Source organism: Lactuca serriola, chromosome 6 (assembly GCF_051521515.1).
Source record: "Lactuca serriola cultivar US96UC23 chromosome 6, Lser_US96UC23_V15, whole genome shotgun sequence".
Lineage (NCBI taxonomy): Eukaryota > Viridiplantae > Streptophyta > Magnoliopsida > Asterales > Asteraceae > Lactuca > Lactuca serriola.
Window position 1 is genome coordinate 160457390 of NC_136413.1, and position 6250 is coordinate 160463639.

The window sequence follows — 6250 nt, forward strand, 5'->3', positions numbered from 1 at the left end:
GAAATAAAATGTACAATGTTCTTGCGTATTATATGGAGAGAACAAACGAAACACAAAGTTATTTTGAATCAATATCCATTAATAGATTCTCATGATTTCATTGTTAAAAATGGAGTAATTTATTAAAAAAAAAAAAACAATTACAAATTATAATGACGGTATTTAACAAAAGTCAAATATGAAATAAACTTTCTTCCCCGTCATTGAAATCAAATTCCATAATTAAGTTTGAAACTTTTACACATAATTCTACTTCAATGATTTTCTATCATTACCTTTTTGACTTTGAATGGAAGAAAAGTTTTAATTTTGAATTTTTACTTTTAGGTCTTAACATGGTTTATTGACTTTCGAAAATTATTGGTTGATGAATAGAAAATCGGTTATGATTAATCATTAAACTATAATAAAATTATATTATATACTTGGTTATTAATCAATGCTATTTTTCTTTTTACAAAAGAATATAATATAGTATCAATCTTTTTCTGTGCCCTCTAATTAGGAAAGCAAACATGAAACATGAAACAGTAAACATGGAATAAGATAGAAAATATCTTGAAACAAGAATAAAATAGTATTATGCATAGTCTTTATATTTTATAAGTCAATTTATAATTTTATAAATTACTATATTTCTGGTCAACACATTGAATGATCTATTAATTTTTAAAATCCTCAAAAAGATTTTGATGTTTATGATGATATGTTAGGTGTTGGCTATATTGAGTCATAGTGGTCAACAATTATATATATATATATATATATATATATATATATATATATATATATATATATATATATATATATATATATATATATATATTGTTTTTGAAATACAATTTTGAATTTTATTTGTTTCATATAAAAAATATACCAACTCAAAACGAGACTTGTAAAATGAGAAATTTAGAGACAAAGAAAAACGAGATATATTTAAATGAAAATTTAATTCTAAATACCAATTTAAAAAATACTCAAGTACAAAAATATTCAATCACGAATTTAGTTTGTTTTTTACGCATATAACGGTTTAAGTCATCTGATTTTTCAAACTTATTGTAATAAAATGTTTTGTAAAACCCCTAAAATAAATTATAAGATAACTTTAAAAAAAATAAATGAAATCGAGATGTCTTATTAAATAAGCCTTTAGGGCCTTTATATAATTTTCCAAATATATCTTTATATCAATTTTTTATGGTTTTTATATTTTTTTCTAAAATTTAGTTTTTCTAGTTTTTACAACATTTTTTTATAAATATTTCTGTAATGCTTAACTGTTTCACATTTTTTTTATATAAAATTTTCTCAAATTCATGTTAAAACCTTTTTTTTTCTCTAAGTCTTCTTATATATGGGTCTTTAAGAACTCTCTCTTTTTTTTCTTTCTAAATTCATTTTTTTACATATTTGTTTTATACATTTAAGGTGGTAAAAATTAATTATTTTTACAAATTTATAAAAAATTAAATTGTTGAAAGACTTGGTAAAAAAGTTGGGAAAAAAGTTATAAAAAAACGTAATTCAAAAAGAATTAAAAAAAGTTAATATGAAAAAAAATAAAATAATAAAATAAATCAATAAACTACTAGACTCGTTAAGGAAAATTTTCATAGTTAGTCTTTATGTAATAAAGTTCATAAAGTGTAAAAAGGGGTGTTCTATAGACATTTTAAATAGTTATTAGGCTAATACGATGTTAACACAATTTTAATTATATAAACTAGAATGGTGTCCCCCGCTACGCGGGGGTTAGACGGTTTCAATATTTACACGTAAAGAAGACCTATGTTAACTAATAGATATGTTCCTTGTTCTCAAACATTAGGTCAGATATGATAGCTCCCGTCTGTTCCTACCCATAAAAATAAAAACAATTTTACCAAGGAACATACCTATATGGCTATATTTTATAGAAAATTGAAAGTGGGATGATAGATTTTAATGTAATTGTTACACATTTATTAAACTATCTAGTGCCTACGGATGAGATGGGGTTGGGTGTGGCGGAAAAACATTATTTTTGTTAAATGTAGGAATCAACATGATACGAAAAAACCATAAAATGTTGTTATTTTAAGTAAGTAATGTTTGCCTCTTTGCATTTGTATTTAAACATTAAACAGAAGTTCTCTCATACCATATGGCTTCACTACAATAAGCACACATTGAAAGAAAAATACGTAGTAGGTCTTAATTCCAACATTTCATCGAACAATTTGAAGTACCATTTTGCAACAATACATCACCTAGGCCTAACTGTTATAGAAAAAGAAGCAGTCTTCTTTCATTGTCACTACCATCTCCACAAACGGTGACAATCTGACAATCTGTAGAAAAACTCATATGTTTTTGTTTAATTCCAGTTTGAAGCTAAAAAAAAAAACTCTTTAATCTTTATATCAAAAAACTTATTAAAAATAAGCACAAACAAAACAAATGAGCCACGGAAAGGTAAAGAGAAAATGGAGATACAGAGCCAAGCAATTCTATTTAAGGAAGATACATATAAAATAAAAAAAGCTTCTTACCTGATTGTCGTTTCAAAGCCCTTCCAGTTTAGCAAAGTCAACGATTGTCAAGTAAGGTGGTCTTTAACCTGCTGTGATACAGAAACAATAATATATAGATGTCGGATGTGCTTAAGAATAACTTGGTAAAGAACAAATGATAAGAAGAGAAAAGGAAAAAAAATGAAAGGTCGATCTGAAGAAAGAAAACCGCAAAAAACTTCAAAATTGAAGTTCTTCCTTTCCAAGCTAATGGCTGAAAATGCTAAATCAAAGTCACTTGTTCATGATGGTAAAAAAATTTGTTCAGGTTTAGGAACAGAGTACTTCAGAATTTTACTTCAAAGCAACTGTGGTGTAAGTGTGCTACATTTTGTACCACAACCTGAAGGTGGATCTCAATATTTATGTCTTACCAGATTAAATCAAACTCCAAGCTCCCCTATTGCTTCTGGAAGCTCTGCAGGAAGGAAAGCTAGTAATCGGATTGTACTTGTCTACCATGGAAACCCTGAGGTAATATTAATAAATAAATCAGTCTGTGAAAAAAAAAATTGTTTGTTTTCTGAATTTCCTTAATTTGGTTTTCTTGAGATTTTTTTAACAGGGTAGTGATTCTGAATCTGATAACATGATAACAGTAACATGCCTATGGACATGCTTGGAACTATACAGTTTTTTTTTTGTAATTTGATAATATGCAAAAGGGTATTATGGTAATTATGGTCTGATTAATATATTATTTTATATAAATGGTAGTCACAAAAAACAGCAGAATTGCTTCTTGATTTGAAGGTGAAATCAATAGTGAGCAGCCCTAGAATAGCGCCAACTGAAACTGCTAATGCAATCGCTCGTGTAAGTCTCAAGTTTTTTTAGGGGCATTTTCGTCTTTTTCTCTGATTAATCTAAATGGGAAAATGCACGTGATTGAAGGTTCAAGAAGTTGCTGATTGTCTAGGTGCTGATTGTGTGCCAAGATATGCTGGAAAGGAATTCTTACTTCAGAGTTGTTACATTACTAATATTTGGCGGCTAATACCCGAGCAAGTAAAGTCTATCGTTAAGCTTCATTCTACGATGCTATACAAAGCCAGCTTTCTGTTGTAACTGTCAATTACATTAAGTTCTCTGTTATATGGATCCGATGATAAAAATTAACAAAGAGAAGGTGAAGAGAGAAGCGCAAAGGTGTTGTTTTAATCTTAACAATTACTGGTGTTCTGTCTAAGGTCATTTTATTGTTTATAGTCTTGAATTACATATCTCCAACAATTGTTGTTGAAATGATAAGGTTATTTTATATTTCCAACGAAGGCTAGGCTATGTTATTCAAGATCTTAATAAATAAAGGAATTAAATCGTGTAAATTTATAACATCTTACTTAGTCAACCTGACAATCCTTGTTTCCAAAATCCAAGTTACTTTTTGTTACTGAGAAGAAGTTTCCAAACGGTAACCACATACATACCAAGTAGAGCTGGGCTGACTCCTGCAATGCCAAAGTAATGACCTACACACAAAGTGATATAATTACACATCTCATAGGAAAATAAAATTAAACTTAGTAAATGTCACATATTTCCAAGTGTGAATGACATTCTTGTGCAAGAGCAATGACATTCTGGTGTGTAACTACAATGAACAAAAGGGCTTTTTTGTCACACATCTGACGGTTGAGGATGAAAGTGGTGTTGACGCCATTCCGCTCCATGATGCCCAGCATCATGCTTCCTTCAACTGTTGTCTGCATCACAAAACTGAACAATGAAGTTAGCCAGATTGGTCAAAATTGAAGACTTTCTTGTTTTATCACATAAAAAAAGGTAGATTTAATAATAAAAAACTGGAAAATTAACTCTAATTAGATTTAACCCTAATTGGATGTTCAGTAAGGAAACCCCTAATTACAACCATCATATGAAAGCAAACCCTTCAATCAAATTACTTGCCCATTCTTATATTCGAACAAATAAATTAAAATCAAGAACACACTTAAACAAACATGAAATTGAAAGCATATAGAAATAGGGATGAACATTCGGCACCTGGGAATCGGAATAGCTTCATGAATTACCAAGGTAAAGTTAAAATAACCCCGATGAACATCCTTCAACGAAAACAACACGTTAATCCATCATCACCCCCACTCCTGACCAGCACTTCTCCATCATTCCCACTTAAAACAAACGTCAACCACCTCCCTTATTTCTCCAATCAAGCCATCATTCACCCGCCTCCATTACCACCTCGCATCCACACCAAAATCACAATAAGTTCTTTAATGACAATATATGCACTTTGTGAATCATACATAATTAAAAGACATGGGTTGAAAAGCATATCCCTTATATGGCTAAAGTAAACATGGAACTGTAAAGTGAGGATAAGAATTGGTCTCTAAATCAGTAGGCTAATTCAGGCATATACATCTTTTCTAGGGCTACTAATACCTGGATAAGAATTGGGTCTGTAAATCCGTTTGACAGATGGCGGTTGAGTCAAAGGCATATACACATGCTTCTATCTTCCATTCCCAACAGATGGCAGTACACGGAAACAGAAAAAAAAAAGGATGGAAGGTAGATGGCGAACCGGGAGATTAACCAAGCTAGGGATTTTCCTCACCAAACCTGGAATAGGAAAACGACGGAGTAGGAGGGGAATCGATTTTCTAAGCTGAAACAGAAACGAAGGCGCCGAATGTTCTCCAATCGAAGATGGAAGCTTCAATCCATGTAGAATAGGAGAAGGTTTGTCGTCGACGTCACCAGCTCTTCAGTGGCATCTTTCGTTGCTACTCGATCAGACGATCTTTGGCGAGAGAGAAAGGCAATGGGGTGGAAGAAGAAGAGGGAGCATCGGTGAGATTTTAAGAGGTTCTGACGATATTGGATTTTTGTGGGTTCAAGGTTCGTCTTAGTGGAAGAAGCGGTGGTAGTTGAGGCGGTGGAATAACTTAAGCAAAGGAGAAGTAGTGACCTCGCTGGAGCAAAACCATTGGACAGCTGAAGCGGTGGATTGAGAATGACAACAAAGAACGGAGAAAATGACATAAACTGCCCAACACAACACAAATGAAGGACGAAATCTACCAAAAAAACCCTAAGTTTACTGTAGATAAGCTAAGAGAATTTTAATATATAGTATAATAAGGGAAAATGACTTGTAAGGGTAACGAAGTATTAGACTTACAAAAAATATCATTAAACTTTTTTTTTTGTACACATATCACCAATCAACTATAACTTTTGTACACATATGACCATTAAACTTTACCTTTGTTCAAAAAATACCATTATGTTACCGGTAATAGTAGGTCACCAGCCACGTAACATGCCATGTGGCTGCTGACGTGTATTTTATTGTATATTATGTACACATTATACAATTAAACTATTTTTTGTACACATTATACCATTAATTTTTTTTGTGTGTATATTTTACCATTAAACTTTTTGTACACATTTTACCATTAATCTTATATAATTTATTCAAAAAATATTATTTCAAAAAATACATATTTTTACATAAAATGGGTTTTCCATCACCTATTGTGACTCCCTGATTTTGTAAGGTTTGAGGGAAACGGTTTGTTTTTTACAATGATACTAAGGACTTTCTTTTACAACTACATTGTGAATTTATGTTGGTCATAAATCAATTGGAACCCATAAGGTTTGAACTTGAGACTTTTATCTGGAGCGGCGAAGAAATACTTAATTGTTCATTATTC

At 30.9% G+C, this 6250-nt stretch overlaps 1 long non-coding RNA gene across 10 annotated transcripts; it reads right to left on the reverse strand.

Moving 5' to 3' along the window:
• Positions 1-2048: 2048 nt before the first annotated feature.
• Positions 2049-5552, reverse strand: LOC145057188 (uncharacterized). Of its 10 annotated transcripts, none has more exons than XR_013686017.1 (6): positions 4563-5552; positions 4182-4274; positions 3899-4027; positions 2930-3623; positions 2535-2605; positions 2049-2333 (listed from the first exon to the last, which is right to left on the reverse strand). It is a non-coding gene; the product is annotated as an uncharacterized LOC145057188 (long non-coding RNA). The 10 variants fall into 10 exon arrangements; XR_013686015.1 differs by having other exon boundaries at positions 3899-4274; positions 4563-4751; positions 4968-5551; XR_013686011.1 differs by having other exon boundaries at positions 3899-4274; positions 4563-4763; positions 4968-5550.
• Positions 5553-6250: the final 698 nt, after the last annotated feature.